The sequence below is a fragment of the Condylura cristata genome, unplaced genomic scaffold (assembly GCF_000260355.1).
Source record: "Condylura cristata isolate star-nosed mole 26May11 unplaced genomic scaffold, ConCri1.0 scaffold00027, whole genome shotgun sequence".
Lineage (NCBI taxonomy): Eukaryota > Metazoa > Chordata > Mammalia > Eulipotyphla > Talpidae > Condylura > Condylura cristata.
Window position 1 is genome coordinate 22,518,769 of NW_004567128.1, and position 23,286 is coordinate 22,542,054.

Below are 23,286 nucleotides of genomic sequence, written 5' to 3' on the forward strand. Positions count from 1 at the left end.
TCCCTTGGTAACATGCTAACAGTTCCAGTGTTGATGGTGTTTCACACAGAATTTTTCCATGGGGTGGTTGTGTATTTTTACTAGCTCATTGTTCTGGTAGCACTGTTGTCTGAGCTTAATGCAGTCTCTTTCTGCTTAATCCAGCTGGAATAAACTTGTTGTGTTTAACTTAAAACATTGAATGAAAGAATTGTAAACATCAGGTTATCAAGAAGGTTGCTAAGGATACCATACTGGCCTAGGAAAGAGGCATTTGGGCGAACCTATAGGAGAGGGAACAGAGCATGTGATTTCTGGGTCTCACATGAAAACCCACCACAGAGCATCTACTGCAAGTGCATAGGATTTTCCAGACTTTGGAAGTCACAGCCTTTGTCTTTGGCCACGCCAGTGCTAAGGTCGTAGTGGCAGTGACGGAGGCACTATTTAGATCCAACAATATGGACTGCCTTTCATATAGCTGATCTGACTTATGTCACTGTGGAATACCCACGCTTTCAGCAGCAGAGACCAATGCCGAGTCCTCAGAATGGACCATTGCTCAGCATATCAAGAAGCCAGCAATAAATGTTGTCAAACTCAGGGCCTTTTGCCAATGTTGGGAAACACTGTCTTTGTGTAATTTTAATTTGCATTACTCTTCCTATGAGTGAGGTTGAACATCCTTTTGTGTTTCTAAGAATCATTTTTGGGCTCTCCCTGGTGGCGCAACGGGTTAGGACGCAGCACTGCAAGCTGGCCGCAACCGCTTCAGTGAGAGTTAGATCCCTGCCCTGGAGGTGACCACACAGCGTGGCAGACCTCTCCTGACCCGCCCACTGCTCCCCTCAGCAGTGTACTTGGTCAATCTGTCTGTTCCACTCCCAGCTCTCTCTCTCTCTCTGGTGAAGTCTCTTAGAACCCCTGTACCTCTGGCCTGTATCCCAGCTATATATGAATAAATAAATCTTTTTAAAAAAAATCATTTTTGTTTCTTTTTCTTTGAATTATCTGTGAGTAGCTCATCAATTTTTCTAGTGGGTTGTTGCTCTTTTCTTTTCAATTTGAGAAGTGAATTCTATATTAGATATTTATTCCTTGGTTTTATATATATATGTATATATATATATTTTTTTTTTTTACAAAAGATGTGTTTATTTATGCATACAAGAACTGGGGTACAGGCCAGAGGTGAGGCAGGGTGAGAGGACTCACCAGAGACAGAGTGGGGAGCAGAACAGGCATATTGACAGAAATACACTGCTGAGGGGAGCAGTAGGTGAGACGGGGAGGTCTGCTGGGCCACATGGGTCAGCTCCCTGGTTGGGGATCGAACTTGTGCTTCTCATAGCTTGATAGCACTGTGCTTTAACCCCTTGTGCCACCAGGGAGGGCCCTGATAAAACTTATTTCTTTCCCCTCAGTTTAGAGAAGACTTTATCAAATGCTATGCTGCCATGTGCACATGGACGTAGTTCTAACTTTTACTCATTTTGTTCCATTTGTCAGTTCATGTGCTAATATCATACTGTTTTAATTATGAAAGCTCTATAATGTTTTCATGTTTGCTAGCCCTGCTCATTGCTTTTTTAAAAAAAAGATTTATTTGTTTATGCATACAGAACTGGGGTACAGGCCAGAGGTGCAGGGACAGCGAGAGGCTTCACCAGAGACAGAGTGGGGAGCAGAACAGGCCGACTGACAACACTGCTGAGGGGAGCAGTGGGCGGGTCAGGAGAGGTCTGCCGCACCATGTGGATCACCTCTGGGTTGGGATCGAACTCATGCTGAAGTAGCTTTAGCTTCTTAGTGCTCTGCTTTAACCCACTGTGCCACCAGGGAGGGCTGCCTTTTTTTTTTTTTTTAATGAATATCTATTTCTGCTTGCTTATTCAGATGAATTTTATAATCAATATTTCAGGTTCCAGAAAAGAGTGATGAAATTCTATTGAGATTGTGTTAAATGTATTGATTAGCTTACAAAGACTTGACAGCTTTAGCCTGATAAGTATTCCTATCAAAGAACAAGGCTTATCTATTTTTTTTTTTAAAGATTTATTTAGTTATGCATACAGAACTGAGGTACAGGCCAGAGCTGCAGTGGTGGTGACAGAATTCACCAGAGACAGAGCGGGGAGCAGAACAGGCAGACTGACAAAGTACACTGCTGAGTGGAGCAGTGGGCAGGTCAGGAGAGGTCTGCCGCGCCATGTGGGTCACCTCTGGGGTGGGGACTAAACTCATCCTGAAGCGGGTTTAACTTCTTAATGCTGTGCTTTAACCCGCTGTGCCACCAGGGAGGGCCACAAGGTTTATCTTTTTACTTATCAATTATGTTAGAAGTGTTCTATAGTTTGTAAAATAATTTCAGTTCTTGTTATGTTTGTGTATAGGTATGTATTGATAATTTACTTTTATTTTGCTCTTATAAATGGTGTCTGCAGTTACATCTTATAACTGGTTATTGAATAAAACATGTTTTTTGGTTTCTGCACACTAATATAATATCCTGCTATTTGAGTCAATTTTCTTTCTGTTTGTAGTAGTTTTTTCACCATTTTTGGTATTTCAGATACAAAATAATGTCAGCTACAGAGAAAGATAAACTTTATCTTTTCCTTTCCATTATGCCTCTATTTGATTTTCCAGTCTAACTGCATTAGCAAATACCTTCTTCAATACAGTATTTAAAACTAATGCCCTTCTTGTGGTGCAAGGGTTAAAGACAGTGCTATCAAGCTATTGCCAGCCACTGCAGTACAACTTCGATTCCTAGCTGGCCAGGAAGCTAACTCACATGACCCGGCAGATGCCCGCTGCTCCCCTCAGCAGTGTATCTCAATACATCTACCTGTTCTGCCCCCACTGTCTCTGGTGAATCATCTCACCACAGGACTTCCCTAGTGCTGGCCTACACCTCAGTTCTTGCATGCATAAATAAATAAATCTTTAAAAATATAAAAATAATGGAGACAAAGGACCTTCCTGTCTTGGTTCTCACTTTAGCATAAAAACCTCTATCATGGGCCCTCCCTGGTTGGTGCAACAGGTTAGGACTCAGCACTGCAGGCTGGCTGCAGCCGCTGCAGTGTGGGTTTGATCCCCCGCCCTGGAGGTGATCCACATGGCATGGCAGGCCTCTCCTGACACCCTCTGCTCCCCTCAGCAGTGTACTTCATCAATCTGACTGTTCTGCTCCCCACTCTGTCTCTGGTGAAGCCTCTCACTGTTTCTACACCTCTGGATTGTACCCCAATTCTGTATGCATAAATAAATAAATCTTTAAAAAAATAGAAAAACTATCATTTCCTTAGTAAGATGCTAGCCTCTGGGACAGTGTATTTATATTTTATCATGTTAAGAAGATACTCATCATCCTACTCTACTGATAATTTTTTAACATATCAATCCTAAATTTACAAATAGAAAGAAATGTGCTACATTTTTATCTTAAAAAAATATGTAAATGTAGGGGGCCTCCCCAGTGGCACAGGGGTTAAAAGCCTCAGTGCTACCAAACTATTGCCAGCCTCTGTGGCCTGAGTTTGTGACCTACCTGGCACAGCAGACCTCTTTTGTCTTGCCTGCTGGTCCCCTCAGCAGTGTATTTCAGGAGATCAGTCTGTTCTGTTCCCCACTCTGTATCTGGTGAATCCTGTCACCACCACCACCCCCACCTTTGGCCTGTACCCCAGTTCTTGTATGCATAATTAAATGAAAATTTTTTTAATTTGATTTGCCTTCCTTGTACATTTTGCAGAACACTTGATTATGAATAGCATGTTTTATCATGTGTATTAAAGATAAACATTTTGAATCAAATTCCATGCTCTCTTTCATTGGCTTATCCTTATCCATCCTTTATAGTTTTTTTCCTAGTTGCTATTTTACATTTTAACTTGACCCTGCTTTTTATTTATTTGTAGTAACTATCACCAGGATGCTTTTAAACTAAGTACTTTTTTTTAGTGTTTTCTACTCATTATTTGATGAGTGTTTATTAATGTGATTCAATGTTCAGAAAAATGGACCACATCTCATATCACTCACTACACTCCATTATCCCTAGAGTCTAGACTGTCTCACAGTCATTAAATGAATATTATTTGGAAATTAAATCAATGGCAAGAAAGGGAAAGGGCATCAAAAGGTGGTAAGACAGAAGAGAGGCAGTGATGTGGCTCATGTAGAGCACCCTTTACCTGTGTTAGCTGCAAATAAAATCTCAACAGTAGTTAGACAAAAGGTTTATTAGATAATTAAAGTAAGGATTCAAACCTGACAGGTTTTCCGCTGTGAGAGCTTTTCTAATAAACACAAGTTTGAATTTAGTTTATATAGTAGAAACAGTGAATCACTGACATTCTTGATTGGTGGAAGGTCTAGTTCTAAGTTATACGGACGTAAGATATGCTGACACGGGAAGAAGGTAATACAGTATTTAATTTTTTCCCTTGCTGAATAATGCACTGCAGAGATGCAGGCTTGCATAGCCATTGTTGAATGTCTTTTATCTGGCTCCTTGGTCACAAGTTGGCGTAAAAAGACTGGCGTTACCTCCAGGCAGCGGGTTCCTGCATGCAGGAGGAAGCCTGTGAATAGGGCTTGTTCTCTTGCCTACTTGACCTGGGGCAGGGTCCCCAGAAATTTTTACAATATGTTTACACCTATAAGCAGGTATCACAATTTCTCTTCCTCTCTTCTCCTGCCTTCTCTGCTGCCAACCCACTAAATCTAGTGGAAACTTCCATTAATCACTTCCAAACTGGAGCCTAGAAAATGGAGGGCGATTGAACAAATATCAGTGGAACATATCATTATAGGTTATGTTGTCAGAGAAGGCCCTGAGTCAGTGACTTGGTTGGCAGATATTTATTTGGGAGGTGAAGCTAGACCAGAAGGGGAAAGAAGCTAGTAAAGGGTTTGTTATTGTCAAAATATTAAAAAACAATACACACTTACAAGAGCAATTCAAGAAAAGCAATATGAGTATGGAGATTACATACATATATAGTATTCTGTGATAGAAATGTCAAGAACTGTGAAGGGTCTGAATTTTTGCTCTACTTGCAAATGAACAAGTGAACCTGCCAGAGATTTATAGACATGGGCAGAGACTCATGAATGGAGGCACAGGCATGTACCTCACAGTCTTGCAGTGGCCAAGGGGGTGCTGCTCATGAAATAATCACCTATTACCCAATCACCCTCATTTACTTACCGGGGCTGCCCCTGGGAGCACTAACTCTGTTGTACTTCTGGACCAGTGATCATTTCACCACACCCAGTTGGCAAAGTAGTCCTGACCAAAATAGGACATTAGCTTTGATTGACAAGTCCCTTCTCTAACCTTCCCCAAAGTGACTCTGCCGGCAGCTTCCCCGGGAGAAGATGGACCCACATCTTCATGTCTTGGTCTTCTGTTATTCCCTCTCGAGTCTGCCTTTGTCAACTCTTCATTAGTGTTAGGGAGGAAATGACTGGGAGCAGCCTTGTGGGAACTGGGGTGTCCTAAATCTAAGTGCTCCATCTGGGGAAGCTTCAGCTGGCAAATGGAGTAAGCTGTGGGATGGAAGGTAAGCGCCTGCTTCACTAAATCTGGGGTATCCTGCATAATCCTTAGGTGGCCGGTGCAGGTCAAAAGCTCTGTTTTGAGTGCGCCCTCCGCCCTCCGGGGGCCTTGAGAAGAAGAGCCTGATAGCCTCCCTGCAGCCCCCAGCATTCCTTCGGACTCAGCTCTGTACTAAATCACTTTGATTTCTTGGTAATGTTGGGGGAAAAGGATTGCCCTGCATGAATTCCACAAACACAGGTTTCATGGGCCCCACCCCCACTCCAGACCAAAGAGATCCAAGACACCACCAACTACAAATGTATATATATAGTATTCTGTGATCCCATAATGTCATCCTCACCGATGAGACGATTTCTGGGAGCCGAGGGTGGACTTAAGCAGCCAGGTTTGGAATATAATCAGACATGTGGGTCTTGTGGGTTACTTGGTTTTTCAGAAGCTATTGGAGTTCCAGCTCAGAAGAACTGGTAGGATGCATTCACCAATTTCTCTCTTCTACTCCCTCAGTTATTAATTTTTTCATTTCCCCTTCTTTTGTAAATAACCCCATTGTTACCCTTTTCATGTGCACCTGCAGTTCAGTCTAAGTCCCTTTTAAGAGTGTGGGTGCGGACTCACAGTCAGGCCACCCATTTCACATCAGGGTGCCCTTAACAGAAACTCATAGAGGGACCCAACAATCTTCCTACATTTACACAAGTCACTATCCTCTTCCTCCCCTCCCTAATGGATGGATCACTGTTCTGAAAACAAAATTCACTATTTCAGATAGATGGGTCACAGCATGATCAAAATACACCTCATTCTTCCTTATCCCGGAACTCTGCGGTGAGAGGAATTACATCCCTTCCCCCACAACTGCCAGCCAGAGGATAGGCAGCTCAGTGTAGCTTACCAACTTATGACCAGCTTGCACCACCCTCCAGGCCAGAGACCAGCGTAAGACAGGAAAGAAGTTAAATTCCTAAGGAACAGAGTCCCATAGGGCTTTCCCCTGAGCGTCTAAAGCCATTGCTGGGCTCAGTGTCTGTCTACCCTTGCTGGCCTCTGTTTGAGTATCACTCACCCCACCTTTCTTTTCTTCAGACTTCCTGTGGGTAAATGAAATAAATACATTTCCACTTTCCATGTCTTTTAGTCTCTATGAGATCATTATTTAGGGTACTTAGTACTTTTTATTATTTATTATTAGTATGTCCTATTACTTTTCAGGAAAAAAATCTGGTGGTTTCAGCAGTATGTCCTTATGACATTCATCGTTCCCTGACTTGCATGAGTTATCTTGGACATCTCTAATTATGTCTTCCAGACTATCAGAGGTCACATCCCAGACAGTACTTAGTAAGTGCTCAGTTAACATTCATTTAGTTGAATTTATCTTTTTCAGATGAGGTTTTAGAGAAGTTGAAAGACTGTCTCAAGGCTAGTGCATCAGTTCATTTCTGATTGAGCACATATAGATTACTCTAGATATTTCAAGCAGAGAGGACTTAAATCTAAGGAATTGTTTACAAATGTGTAGAAAGGTTAAGGGAGTAAACAGGGTTGGTGTGATTCAGAAACAAGGGGGTGGGGAAGGGTATTAGCCAGATACAGGGTATTAGCCAAATATCAGGAAGCAGCTACTGTTACAGGGCAGAGAGAAGGGTACCCTGTGACCCCCCAAACCTGCCTGGTCTCAATAGGTTCTGCCATTTTCCACATCATTCAAAACATACTCTAGTGCATAAGACCTTTAATGGAAAGGAACTTCAATGCAATTAGTGTGCAACAACAAAAAAAGACAATATATAGTTTCCAAATCAAGCACCCTAACTTGTTCACACCCTTGGGGGTAAATGCCCAGCCAAACAAGTTGGCCACAGAGGCTTGAAAGCTGCCACAATTCTAAGGTACCTCCTGGTAGGGACCACAGGAGAGGGGCAGAAGGGGCGGGGCCAGTCTGGAAGGAAAAGAACAAAATCAAAATACAAGCCAGGCTAAAAGCTGCATTGTCGGCGCTCCCTCCCCCCCCCCCACACAGGTCTCTCACCCAGGTCTCTGTCTCTTTCAAGCATTTCCTTCCATGTCTAAGTCCCTGGTATAAGTACTAGTCCAAGACGAAAGCGCAGCTTATTCACACGTCTCTCTGCCGCGCGTGCCTCATCCAGGTCTCCTTGAGTTCCCTTCCTTTCTTCTCTGTCATATCTCGCTTCCCTGCTCAGCTACACCTTCCCTTGGGCAGGGTAGGGGACCTAGGACCTCCTCCTGCCCCCTGAGATTTCCCCGTTACTCTACTACCCAGGGACAAGTCCCCACTTACTGTTGATATTACCTGACCCACTATTACCATAGCTACTCCATAAGCAGAGTGGCTTCTGCCTTCTTACTGTCTTCTAATCTGGTGTAATTGCCTCCTGCTGTTAGAACCCAAACAGAACTCAATTGACAAGGGAGTCTGGAAAATGTGGTATATAAGCTGCCAGCCTGGTGGTAACGGAAAGTGAGCACGGAGCTGACAGTTAAGAAAACGTATGAGATAGAAGATTAGGCTAGTGTTGACTTTACTGCAGCCCCTGTGGTGGAAGAAGTCTGCAGGAGAGAAATTAGTCCCCATATCAGAACTCTGCAGCAGACCCCAGTTCTGCTGAGAAAGGACGTTGTCTAGATGCTGTCACCCCTGACTCCCTCCGAATTGCAAAGCCAGGTTGAGGGGCAGACTTCCTTAGTCCAAATAATAGTCAGCGATGCCTCCCTCACATCAAAGCTTTAGATTCTAAGGTGAGTCATCATCTCTTTCTTCAGAAGCTCATCACTTCAATCAAGAAGCAGAAAGACAAATGACAGATGGGAACACAGGAGCTGGAGCAACTTGAACCATTCATAGCGTAAGTTTAAACTATTTAGGTATTTGGAACATAATGGTCTTTTACTATTTCCTTTAGCGTTCCCTGAGGTTGAGGTGTACTTTACTTCTAAATTCTTTGAGTGAGTCCTCCATATTGTTTAGCTCCAGAAGGCACCATTCACATTTGCAGTGAACATGCTGTAGACTACAATGTAATGGAGGAGACCCTACAGTTGGGCAACATGGTGCTCCTGCCTATGAGGCCCAGTGTTACTGAACTTTAAACTTAACTATTTTTTTTTTTAAAGATTTATTTATTTGTGCATACAGAACTGGGGTACAAGCCAGAGACTCAGGGGTGGCGAAAGACTTCACCAGAGACAGAGCGGGGAACAGAACAGGCAGATTGACGAAGTACACTGCTGAGGGGAGCAGCGAGCGGGTCAGGAGAGGTCTGCTGCGCCATGTGGTCACCTCCGGGGCAGGCGGGAATCGAACTCATGCGGAAGTGGTTTCAGCTTGTTAGTGCAGTGCTTTAACCCGCTGTGCCACCAGGGAGGGCCTAAACTTAACTATTTTAAGCTTAACTTTTAAACTTATTAAACTTGGGGGCCTCCCTGGCCATGCAAGGGGTTAAAGCACAGCACTATGAAGCTATCTGCGGCCACTGCAGCACCAGTTCGATCCCTCACCTGGGAGCTGACCCACATGACTTGGCAGACATCTCCTTTCTCGCCCGCTGCTCCCCTCAGCAGTGTATTTCAGTCAGTCGGCCTGTTCTACTCCCCACTCTGTCCCTGGTGTATCCTCTCACCCCGCCCCCCGTACCTCTGTCCTGTATCCTAGCTCTTTTAAGATTAATAATTTTTTTAAAGATTTATTTATTTATTCATACAGAACTGGGGTACAGGCCAGAGATGCAGAGGGTGAGAGGATTCACCAGGAAAAGAGTGGGGAGCAGAACAGGCAGATCAATGAAGTACACTGCTGAGGGGAGCAGCAGGCGGGTCAGGAGAGGTCTGCAGCGCTATGTGGATCTCTCCCAGGGCAGGCGGGGATCGAACTCATGCGGAAGTGGCTTTAGCTTCTTAGTGCTGTGCTTTTTAACCCACTGCGCCACCAGGGAGGGCCTAATAAGTTTTTTAAAAATTTAAATAAATAAATCTTTTTAACTAAAAAAAAAAAAAAACCTATTAAACTTGGGGCCTAGGGGTTAAGTCTCAAGGCTATCACGGCTTCCACCTGAGTTCAATCCCCCGCCAGGGAGCTGACCCACATAACACATAGCAGACCTCTCCTGTCTCAATCACTGCTCCCCTCAGCAGTGTATTTCAGTGGCTCTGCCTGTTTTGCTCCTCACTCTATCTCTGGTGGATCCTCTTACCCACCCCCACTCGCACCTCTGGTCTACCCTCCAGTTCATCTATGCAAAAATAAATAAAGTATTTTTTAAAAAATAAACCTATTAAGCTTTTCATCTTGGGTGTGCCTGGAGCTTGTCTCCTCTCCCAGCACTCATTGAGACAAGGGATTCAAAGCATTGGGTAGTGTTATAATAACAAACTTCTTCCACTACTACTAATTTACTTTTTTTTAAGATTTATTTTTATTTATGCTTACAAAAACTGAGGTATAGGCCAGAGGTGCAGGGCATGAGAGGATTCACCAGAGACAGAGTGGGGAGCAGAACAGGCAGATCGACGAAGTACACTGCTGAGGGGAGCAGCGAGAGAGACAGGAGAGGGCTGCTGTGCCATGTGGGTCAGCTCCCTGGCCAAGGATTGAACTCATGCAGCAGTGGCGCTGATAACTTGATAGTACTGAGACTTATCCCTTGTGCCACCAGGGAGGTCCACTACTAACTTATTTAAATGAATAAATTTTCTCAATCTTTGCATCTATAAAAATGAAAAATAGGAATATAATTGATATTGAACTTCCCTCATTTTAACAATAAGAACTAGCCATCGAAGGATACACAGTCTCTTAAAAGAGTTCATCCAGCTTTGTAAGTGATGTGTCTTAAATAAAAGTTTAGTAATTAAATTTTTAAATCTAATAAATTTATATTGTTTTAATCAGTCAGGCAGTATTTATGATAATGATAACTTAATCTAGAAGGACACTTGATCTTGATGTTTCAAGCAGAGAAGGCTAATAATCCACAGAGTTGTTTTCCAGGGGCTTGGAAATTTATCCAGTGGCTTTGGTGTGACTATGAGGAAACTAGTGTAGCCCAAATTTAGAGCTTTTTAGTCACATAAATTGAACATTAATTTTAACTATATATCCAGATACCTAGCATTATTGAAGCTACACATTTTCTTTCGGGGAACTGTGATCAGATAATTAATAAGAGATTGCTGAGATATAAATGTGTTACATTAGCAATACATTTAGGGGGTAGTGAAGTGGAATTAACACTTTTAGGAAAGGAAGAAGGCACTATATAAACTGTTAAGGAAGAACTTGTTCACATTTCATTTTTTTAAATTGAGAACAGTAGATATTAAAACACGAGAGAACTTAGAGTCACTGCGTACACTTCCCAGTCTCACTTGCAGGAAGCCACAATGGTCACGTGGGGAAGATTTCACCATTGGAATGTGAGCAGAACTGATGTAACTTTAGCTTCCTTAAAAGAAATTTCCTGGTTAGGAGATTTGCTTTTTCTCCCTGCTGGCTAGAATAGTAATTAGAGTGATCTGAGAAGCCACATAGTGATGGCCACCGGAAACTGGGAGCCTTTATATAAAAAAGAAACTTCTTTATTCTATAAACTACTAAATGGTGGGAATATTTGTTATAAACATTGCCTTTAACCATAACCAATATACATAACTTGCAACTGTTTAAATTCATAATGAAAGACATTTGATAACTTCCAAATGTGTAAAAAAAGAGGTAAATAATTTTGTTTATTTCTTTTAAAGGATTCACAAGCAAAAAAAAAAACCGGTTAAAGATTCCTGGAATAGTTCATACTGGGTGGTCTCAGCTTCACATTCTAGTCCCTCACCAACCTGTCCCCTCCCCATCCCCACAGTTTCTTCTAAGGGAACTCACCTTAGCTCCTGGTGGGAAAGCTGGCCCATATTTTGCTCAGTAACTCAGTGGATCCCCCTTCTCACCAGTGCTTAGTGCTTATACCAAATGCACAAGCCAGCAGATCCATCGAAGGCCACTAACCTCTGGTGCAGAAAGCCAGATCAGCTCTATTATATTACTTCGTTTAGAAGATATGAAACAGATGGCAGAGGAAGCTGAAGATGTGCACATGTTTGGAAGGAAGCCATCAGTGAGTGCTGGAACCACTCAGGGCAGAACCAACTTAGGTTACAAACAAACAGCAACTGTGAATCAGCAGAGGCTAAGAGGCAGAGAGGAGCTAGGTAGAGCAGAGCAAGCCAGCGAACTGGGAGGGCATTTCTGTTCACGTATGACATGGCAGTTAGCCCCAAATTTTTTCAACTACAGACACATTTGAATTCTGGACAGAATGTAAAAAATATCCTTTAAAATATCTATTACCGAGGTAAAATAATTAAATCTGGAAGGGATGGGAAGAACAAAGAGAAAGGTAAAACCAACAGTGTAAGCTTGCACTGCTGTTTTATGCCAAAGAAGGCTTTATCTTTCCCAGCAAACAAGAAGCATGTCAGGAATGGGAGGTAAAGGCCTTCTTCCGAGAGAGGATGACTACTGCTCTACTCCCGGACAAAAGAACATGATAAGGATATTGGTCAACCTGAGCTTGAAAATTTGGGGAGTACCCCCCCAAGGGACCTGTATCAGCTGGGGAACTCAGGTTAAGTGTGTCTCCAGTGGGACCCCCCAAACAGCTTGTACACGTTAGGTTCCCAATTCTGTTTGAATGATTGAGTTATCGAGTTATCGTCCTCATCTTTGCAGAACCAGTCTGAGGCAGTTGTCCATCCTGTTCTTTTTGTCCATACTACCAGCCACAAGCCATTTGTCCACCCTTGGAATGGGGAGACACGGCTGTGGGAATGAGGTTAGGGAAGACATCCAGGTTGTCCTGTGACAGGAGTTTTGTGTAAGAGTTTCACAGCTAGGGCCTCCTGCTGTTTTTTAATAATCTTCTCTGTGAGATTAGGAGTGATGGTGATCACAAATTGTGGTCAGAGCTGTCTGGCAGAGGACAGAACACCCAACAGTCGGATAAATTATAAAGTGTGCAAGCAAAACCAGTTACAGCGCACCCTACGAGGGCGTTCCCCTTCCTGAGAACAAGGCTCCCAGGGTGGTTCTAAAAGACAAAGGTCATAACGTCCCTCCCTCCTCTGCTCATCTTGGCACTTAGGCATATCGTTCCCAAGTACTGGCTGTGGTGCTCTCCCTTCAATGCCACAAAATCGGTGTGTCTCATTCCAGCAGCTCTAACTTTACCTTTTTCCAATGAAGTAGTGTTCATACCAAGGCATTTTGCCTACAAGGTCAGGTGCAAGAGGGACTAGGGTATTTTTTTTAATATAGGTATTTTTATTAGACTATTTATGAAGGTGTTTAATGACATTTTAAAAAAGATTTATTTATTTATTCATACAGAACTGGAGCACAAGCCAGAGGTACAGGGGTGGTGAGAGGCTTCACCAGAGACAGAGTGGGGAGCAGAACAGGCCGACTGACGAAGTACACTGCTGAGGGAAATAGTGGGCATGTCAGGAGAGGTCTGTCAAGCTATGTGGATTATCTCTGGGGCCCAGGATCGAACTTGCACTGAAGTGGCTGCGACTGGCTTGCAGTGCTGTGTCCTAACCCATTGCGCCACCAGGGAGGGCCCAGACTAGTGTATTTTTATAAAGCTTCCAGAGACCCATTATGTTCCTCACCCAGTCCATGTGGACCACTGCAGGGAGAATCACTGCAGGGAGAATCACTGAGCAGTATACTCAGGTGGTCTTTGTCCTATGACCTAGGCTGGGCAGGCCAACAAGAGAATCCAGCTGGTTGAGTGAGAATTTTCTGTCGCTTCTGCCCGCTGTCCTTTTGGGGCTGAGTTGCCATCCATAGAGTGTACTCAACAGGTTGGGTTAGGGTTGCCAGTAGAAAGAAAGCAGCATTATGCCTAGAAACAATCAAGATAGAATCCTCAATTTTCAAAATAGGTCTCTGTAAACCCCACCTCTTTTGTCCTGATAATTGTCCAGAAAGTAACCAAGAAGGGATGGACCTTTTGGGGGCACAACTGTATTCAATGACCAAGCTACCTTGCTGATGTATATAGACCAGGAAGAGGTAAGGTAAGTTGAGACAGAAATCTTTCATAGTTGATTTTTGAGGAGGTTGGTCAAACCGCCCCGTACCAGATGCCTGTGGATGGTAAAGAACATGGAAGGAGCATTGAATAGCTTGACAATCAGCTCATTGTGCGTGGCTTTTACCACAAAGGGAGCATTATTACAGCCTGCAAATGGTCTGGGAAGCAGATCACATGGCACAGACTAGCTTTAAGGGCCACAGTGATTTGTTTGGACTCAGCTGATCAGACTGGAACAGCAGGACAGTAGCCTGAAACAGCAGCCTGAAACGGTCAGCAGCAGCTAGTCCCCGCTGATAGGCCTGAGAGGGGGTCAAAGGTCCAATGTGGTTAATCTTCCTGGAGCAGATGGACTCAATACCCCATGTAATGTGGCCTCCTGCACTTTGAGATAAATGGGTCAACTTTTGGCAGGTGTCATAACTCTGGCATACAATGGTAGTCTCTGCCTCAGAAACATAAATTTCTTTACTTTGTACCCACTCTGTGAGGGTGAATGTGTTTTCATGTCTGACCTAAGCAGCAGTGGAAATTACTTAAGCAGTGCAGCCTTGATGAGCAGCTTGATTTTCTTTTCTTTTCTTTTCTTTTCTTTTTTAATATTTATTTATGTATGCATGCAGAACTGGGGTACAGGCCAGAGGTGCAGGAACAGTGAGAGGATTCACCAGAGACAGAGTGGGGAGTAGAATAGGCAGACGGATGAAATGCACTGCTGAGGGGAGCAGCAGGCGGGTCAGGGAAGGTCTGCTGCTCCATGTGGATCACCTCTGGGGCTGGGCATTGAATTCTCACTGAAGCGACTGCGAGTAGCTTGCAGTGCTGAAGCAGCTCGATTTTCAACTGATCAGAGAACTGGCCTTTCCATGAAAGACCCTGATGGTGTGATAAGAAGTGAAATTTGTTTTCACACTATATTGCCCCGAAGAGGAGTGTCATTAGTTTGCCAGGCTGTAGTTTTCCAAGTAGAAGACCAAGCAACTAGGCCATTGGCAACAGCCAATATGTCACTAAAAATATAAAAAGGTTCATCAAAGGTAGTATTGGTCAGCGCTATGAGAATGACCTTGAGTTCTCTCACTAAATGGTTTCTGCACTGCTAGTAAAGAGGCTGATAGCTGCATCATAAACTTCAGTGGACATGCTGGGTTTCCTCAATGAACGAGGCTCAGGTGTTAGAGGAACTTCTGTGAATCGAGGGTCTCATTGAGCCAGTGGCTTTGCCTCAGGCAACACAGTGGGGAGGGAGGGGTCCGAGAGGGAAATGAATTATCTCCCAAGAGGATAGCTATCACTTTTTCAAGTGAGGTCAAGATGCTACTTGAGCCAGGACAGCTGCTTTCTTGAATAGTTTACCATTTCTTTTTGACATTTGAAACTTTTTGAGCCCATCCCATGTTATTAATCAAGTTCAAGTTGACCTGAGCCAAAATAGGGACATCAGGTTGAAGAGTTCAAAGGTGTCCGTGAGTCAGGTGTTCAGCTTTGACGAAAGCCTGGTAACAAGCTCAGAGCTGCTTTCAAAAAGGCAGCTGTGTCAGGGAAGCAACTAGTTACTCTAAAACCCCAAAGGATGGAGGCTGCCTTCCTTTGCCAGAGACTTTGTCTAAGTGGCACTGAACTACTCTTTCCCTCCATGCTCCCAGTCTCCCCTTCTCCTCTACCCCAAACTTGACCACTTTGAAAAGAAAGATGATCAGAGGTGGGACCAAGATTTTACTGACCCAAGGGATGATTGAAAACCATATGTATCTGACCATCCCTAGTGGTATAACGGGTTAAAGCACAGCACTATGAAGCTATCAGCAGCCACTGCAGCAAAAGTTCATCCCTGACCACAGGGGGGGGGGGGGTGATCCACATGGCGCAGCAGACCTCTCCTGGCTTGCCCGCTGCTCCCCTCAGCAGTGCATTTCAGTCAGTCCATCTGTTTTGCTCCCCGCTCTGTCTCTGGTGAATCCTTTAAGCCCCCACACCACTGGCCTGTATCCCAGTTCTTGTATGCATAAATAATAATGAGAAATCCTTAAGAAAAGAGAAAGAAAACCATATTATCCATCTAAGGGGAATTTTGAAGAATGAAGATTGGATTGTAAACTTTTTTACCCCCCAGTTTTACAGATTCAAACTTCTATAGCGCTGTTGTATAGAAGTGCCCAAATCATTATACCATTAGACCTGAGGACGGAAAAGACCCTCACATCCAGCTAATGGTGCTTAGGCAGGGTTCACAGTGGGCAGTCTAAGTGATGGGTAGGGTCCACTAGGCCAATTTAATGTAGTGTTGTTGCTTCCTTATCTGAACATATGGTAAGAATTGAAGTGTTATATTCCCAGCCTCTAAGTGCCAGAGAAAGTTTTCCATTTTGGGAAGAACAGCATAGAGAGAAACACTAGTGACAAGTCATCTTGGTCAATTGAGGCTACTATCACAGAATACCATAAATTGAGTAGCTTAGAAACCACAGAATTATTTCTCAAGTTAGGAAAGCTGGAAAGCCCAAGATCAGTTTTCTGTGTTATTAAATTAAAAAAAAAAAAAAAGGGCTTTGCAGTGAGCAGTGTGGTGACAGCAACAGTGAAACTTCCAGTGTTTTCAGTCTGCCCAACACTTTATGTTGAGCAGCAAAGGCCTTATGACGGACACCATGGACTTCAGCTGTGGGGAGACCTTCACTCAGTAGTCAAGGGCATTACTTCCTGGCTGGAGCTCTTGGGTTTGTGCCCCCTGGCTTACTTGGTTTGGCTTGCACTGGAGCAACTTTTTTTTAAGGATCTCATTTTCGTCAAGGGCATCTGCTGCCCCATCACCAAGCTAAAATCTCGTATCTTCTCACATGGTTTCAATATAAAGGCAGCATGACGTGACTATAAGCATCTACCGAGGTTTGACTGAGTGATTTTCTCATTCTTCATGGTAGTTTGTCTCTTTTAGGGACGTTTCCTTAGGAGGCCCAGCTCTCCTGAATAACAACCAGGACCACTGCAAAAAAAAAAAAAAAAAAAAACTTCTGAGAACTTTTACTGTTCCCTCCTAGTGGATCTAAGGCAGACAGACTAGACCACAGGAGGGGCTGAGCCAGACAACAGTCCAGCTCTTGCCATTTTTTTTTTTAAGATTGATTTATGCAAAAGATCATGCTTAGTGAGATAAGCCAGAAAGAGAAAGAAAAATACCGGATGGTTTTGCTCATAGCAGGAGTATAATGGACCAGGCGAGAAAATAATAAGAATAATGAACAGCCATATACCAGAGACATTTTGTGGGGATGGAGTGGGGAATGGGATAAAACACAGGGGGGGGAGAGGAAGTGCACAGGACTATGGTGATGGCACACGGGTGACTCGGTGATGGGAAACCCACCGAGATTACAATTGAGATGAAAAAAATGTACAAAATGATGTAAAAATAAACTATTATATTATTAAAAAGAAAGACTTATTTATGCATACAAGAACTGGGGTACAGGCCAGAGACTCAGGGGGATGCATGAGAGGATTCCCCAGAGACAGAGTGGAGAGCAGAACAGACAGAAGTACTGAAATCCACTGCTGAGGGGAGCAGCAGGCGAGACAGGAGAGGTCTGCCATGTGGATCACCCCCTGGCTGGGGATGAAACTTGTGCAGCAGTGGCTGCTGCCAGCTGCATAGTGCTGCACTTTAACCCCTTGCACCATCCGGAAGGCCCCCTGCATTCTTTCTTGACAAGCATTCCTAGCTCCACTCCCTCATTCCTAAGTGAACCAATCAAACTTCTAATGATTTGCCTGGTTTCTGCCCAGAGTGACCATGAATTTCCCTCCTTTTCACGCCTCTCCAACTTCTGTATGGAAGAAAATAGAACCTTCTGTGCACTTCAGATGAAATTGAAATCATGGTACAGTTTCTCATCAGCTCCCAGTTCCAGTGAGGTATAGTACATTCCACCTTGCATCATCTCCCTTTGAGAAGAGCTGCAGGCTATAAAATTATTTAGCTGCAGTACTGAAATGGCTCTACCACTCATGTTATTTGTCACTTGACCTCTTTTATTTTGGTGTCTTCCTGTGGGACACGGGATGCAGGCATTTGACACCATGCTGATCTCTCTTTTCTGTCTATGTAAGGAATAAATTGCAGAATCGGTCTGGGCTTGTTGTCTTCTTTCCAGGCAAGGCTGTATGCCTGCTTGCCAAAGTCTAACGGCACCGTGGAGACGGCCAGGTGATTCTTGCACATGCGGTGGTTTGTGTTCAATCGAGAAGCTCTAAGCTTAGAGAATCTGAATGTTTGTCATGGGCAGTAGGCATGCCTGTCTTTTTCTTTCTGTCTTTTAAGAATCTATTCTTTAAAAAAAAAAAAAATGTACTCAAGGGCTTATGGGGAAATCTCGCCCAACAAAGAATACATACATACACACACACTATAATATTACCATTTTGATTAGTTTACTTCAGTTTTTAAAAAATTTACTGGGGTAAATACACATAAAATTTGCCATATTAACCATGCTCAAGTGTACAATTCAGTGGCACTAATTATATTCATGGTGTTGTACAACTATTGCCACTATCTTTTCCTGAAACTTCTGCATCATCCCCAAACAAGAATTCTGTAACCTTTAAGTAACAACTCCCCATTTGTCCTTTCCCATTGGTAACCTCTAAATCACTTTATGTCTCTGTGAATTTGCCTATTCTAGATATTTCATGTTAGTGGAATCATAAAGTACCTTTCCTTTTGTGTCTAGCTCATAACACCACGTGTTTTCCAGGCTCATCCATGTTGTAATACGTACCAGAACTTCATTGCTTTTATGACTGTATAATATTCTATTATATGAATATACCACGTGCTGTTTTCCCATTCATCTGTTTATAGATATTGAGAGTTTCCATCTTTTGGTGATTGTGAATAGTGCTGGAATGAACATTGGCATAAAAGTGTCAGTTTGAGTTGAAAAACTGTTTTCCATATTGCTGCATCTTATTTTCAACTACATGTGAAGGTTTCAGTTTTAGCACATCCTCATCAACATTTGTTATTTTCCATCTTTTTATTACAGCCATCTTATTAGATATAAAGTGGTTCTGATTTGCAGCTTCCTAATGATAAATAATGCTGAGCATCTGCTCATCTGTTTATTGGCTTTTCCTGTATCTCCCACCCACCTTATTGAAGTATAATTGACATGCAAAAATTGTACATATTTAAGGTGTTTTCTCAATGTGATGATGATATACATGTACATTATGAGGGATTATGACAACTGAACAAACAAATACATACTTCACCTTAGTTACCATTTTTTGTGTATAAAAGTAGAAGGAAAATTATTTTTTCCCCCTGTGCCATCCATGAACATGGGGTTTGTTTCCATTTTTGTGTATATTTTATTTAATTTGTTTCATCAGTGATTTGTAGTTTTTGGTATACAAGTCTTTTTACTTCTTTGGTTAAGTTTATGTGTGCTTTATTATTTTTAAAAAATAATATAATAGTTTATTTGTACATCATTTTGTGCCTTTTTCCATCTCAGTTGTAATCCCCATGGGCTTCCCATCACCAGATCACCCATGTGCCATCACCGTAGTCCAGTGCACTCCCTCCACCCACTGTTTTTTATCCCATTCCCCACTCCAACCCCATAAAATATCTCTGGTATATAGCTGTTCATTATTATTATTTTCTCCCCTGGTCCTTTATACTCCTTCTGTGACAGAAACCATCCAGTATTTTTCTTTTTCTTTCTGGCTTATTTCACTAAGCATGATCCCTTCCAGCTCCATCCATGTTGCTGCAAAAGGCATGAGTTTATCTTTGATCGCTGAGTAATATTCCATTGTGTATATTTACCACATCTTTTTAATCCAGTCATCCACTTTTGGGCATTTGGGTTGTTTCCATGTGTCTCCAATTGTAAATAAATATTTGTGCTTTATTATTTTTAATGCTGTTATAAATAGGATTGTTTATTTAATTTCCTTTTGGGGTAGCTCATGGTTATTGTATAGAAATGCAGCTGAATTTTGTATGTTGATTTTATATCCGTCAAATTTACTAAACTCATTTATTAGTTCTACCAGGCTGGGTTATTTAGGGTTTTTGTTTGGGTGGGGGAGTCTGTACAGTTTTCTACATATAACTTAATGTCATCTGCAAAGAGAGACAGTTTAGTATTTTCTTTCATACTTTGATACCCTTCTTTTTTTTTTTTTTTTTTTGCTTAATTGCTCTGAGTAGGGCTTTCATAATATGTCCAAAGGAAATGTTGTGTTCCTCCAGATCTTAGAGGAAAAGCTTCTTCACTATTGTCTGTAATATTCTTTGGCCATATTTGGCTTTTATGATGTTGAAGTTTGTTCCTTCTATAACTAATTTGTTGAGAGTTTATTATCAAAAACTACTTTTTTGATGATCATAGCTTTATAATGTATTTTGAAATCAAGACATGTCATGTCTCTGTTCTTTTTACAATATTCAGATTATATATACATTTTAGAGTGGGCTTTTCTATTTCTGCAGAAAAAAAATCATTGGTATTTGAATACCAATTCAGATTGCATTGAAACTGTAAATTGCTATGGATAGATAGTATTAATTTTTTAAAGATGTATTTATTTATGCCCACAAAACTGGAGTACAGGCCAGAGATGGGGAGGTGGGGGTGACAGATTCACCAGAGCCAGAGTGGGGAGCAGAACAGTCAGATTGACAAAGTACAGTGCTGAGAAGAGCAGCAGGTGAGACTGGAGAGGTCTGCTGCACTATGTGGGTCAGCTCCCAGGCAGGGGGGATGGAACTTGTGTTGAAGCAGCAATGGCTAGCTTTGCTGTGCTGTGTTTTAACCCTTTGTGCCACCAGGGAGGGCCCTGAGAGTATTAACATTTTAACAACATTAAGCTTCCAACCCATGAAAGTGGAGTGTTTCATTTATTTGTTTTTAAATATCTTTCAATATTGTTTTATAGTTTTCATTGTACAAGTTTTTCATGTCCTTTGTTAAGTTAATTCCTAAGTATTTTCATCATTTTGATACTGTTGTAAATGGAATTGCTTTTGTGTTTCCTTTTTGGATAGTTGGTTTTCAATGTATAGAAATGAAACTGATTTTTATGTATCGATGTTGTGTCTGGTACTTTTCTGAGAGTTTTTTGTGGAGTCTAGGATTTCCTACACATGATCATGTCATATGTAAACAGAAATAATTTTACATTTTCCTGTTTTCAGGACACAAAGAAAATCATCCTGTACCCCACAGGTTTCTTCTAAGCTGGCAAATTAACATTAGACAGATATATAAGAAAAAAAGTCAAAAAGAAGTTTAATGATAACATATACACTTCCTGTATACCTGGAAGAGGCCCATATGACTGATTAACTTGGCCATGTGGCTTCAGATGCCATCTTAGGTTATCTAAGACAGGGGTGGTTGGTGAAAAAAGGAGAGTTTCAGTTAGATAATTTACACAGAAAGGTAGACAACAGACAAAAGGCATACAGATTTTAAGTTCTGCCTTGCCCATTGAAAAACAATTAGTCGTTCTTGGTATAAACCTTACACAACCTATATGTAAATGTCTTTTCAAAAGCAACTTCCTTGTAGCTGTCAGAGTCCCTCCCATGAAATTAATCTTTTTTTCTTTAAGATTTATTTATTTGTGCATACAGAACTGGGGTACAGGCCAGAGATGCCGAGGGTGAGAGGCTTCACCAGAGACAGAGTGGGGAGTAGAGGAGGTACACTGCTGAGGGGAGCAGCGGGCGGGTCAGGAGAGGTCTGCCAGCCATGTGGTCACCTCCGGGGCAGGCGGGGGTCGAACTCATGCGGAAGTGGCTTTAGCTTCTTAGTGCTGTGCTTTAACCCGCTGCGCCACCAGGGAGGGCCTAATCTTTATTTTTTTATAAAAAGATTTAGTTATTCATGTATACAGAATCTTCTTTTATATACAAAAAGATTTATTTATTCATGCATACAGAATCTTCTGGTGAGAAGATTCACCAGAGACAGAGTGGGGAGCAGAACAGGCAGATTGAAGAAGTAACTGCTGAGGGGAGCAGTGGGTGGGTCAGAAGAGTTCTGCTATGCCATGTGGGTCACCTCCTGGGTGGGGATCAAACTGGTGCTGAAGTGGCTTTAGCTTCTTAGTGCTGTGCTCTAACCTGCTGTGCCACCAGGCAGGGCTGAAATTAATACTTATCAAATATACATATTTTGGGGTGACAAAATTTTGCTCCCCTATTCTTTCTATTTGGATGCCTTTTATTTCCTGCCTACTTGCTCTGGCTAGAACGTCCTGTACTGTATTGACTAAAACTAGTAAAAGCAGGCATGTTACTGGTTTTAGAGAAAAAGCTTTCAATCTTGTTACTGGTTTTAGAGAAAAAGCTTTCAATCTTTCACCATTAAGCTTGATGTTCATTGTGTTTTTTTCATATATGATTTTTATTATGTTAAGGTAGTTTCCTTATGCATCTGTTGAATAATCATGTGTTTTTTCCCCTCTTTATTCTGTTAATATGGTACTTTACATTGCTTGATATTTGAATGTTGAACCATCTTTGCTTTCCACAAATAAATCCCAATTGGTAATAGTGTATAATACTTTTGTTATACTTTTGGATTAGGTTTGCTAGTATTTTGTTGAGGACTTTGCATCAGTGTTCTTAAGTGTTACTGATCTTTAGTTTGTTTTCCTTGTAATTCTTTGTCTGATTTTGGTATCAGCGTAATTAATACTAGCCTCATAAAACGAATTAGAAAGTGTTCCTCCTCTTCAATTTTTGGGCAAAGTTTGAGGATAGGTGTTAGTTCTTTAAACATTTCTTTGAATTCACAGGGACGGTAGGTACTTTGCTGGGCGTTGTTTCTTTTTTAAAAAAGATTGATTTTATTTATGCATGCGAGAACTGGGGTATAGACCAGAGATGCAGAGGGTGAGAGGATTCACCAGAGACAGAGTGGGGAGCAGAACAGGCAGATGGACTGAAATTCACAGCTGAGGGGAGCAGCAGGTGAGGCAGGAGAGGTCTGCTGTGCCATGTGGGTCAGCTCCCTGGCTGGGGATGGACCTCAAGTTGCAGCGGCTGCAAGACAGCTTCATAGTGCTGTGCTACCAGAGGGCCCTGCGGGGAGTTGTTTTTTTTTAGTACACATTCAGTGCCTTTAGTAGTTTTGTGTCTATTTTATATCTCTTTTGGTAAAGTTTCTTTTCAATTTTTTTCTTGCTGATTCATTAATTTGATTTATTACTGGGTAGAAGTTTTTATACATGTATCATTAAGTCCTTTGTTAGATATATTGTAAATATTTGCTCAGTCTATGGCTTGTGTTTTCTGTTTGTTACTATATTTTGAAGAGCTTTTAATTTTGATAAAGTCCATTTTGTCACAAGTTTTTCTATTATGGTTAGTGTTTTTGTTTCACCTCTAAAAAAAATCTTTGCTTAGCTTAAAAGTAAGATGATTTTCTCTGGTTCTTTTGGTAGAAGTTTTATAGCTTTAGCTCTTGTGTTAAGGTGTTTAAGCCATTCAAGTTAATATTTGTGTATCATACCAGATAGAGGTCAAGATTTAATTTTTCCCACCTATCTTTTTTCCATTCTACCCGTCTTAGATTCATTGGCGGGGGTGGGGTGGGGGGA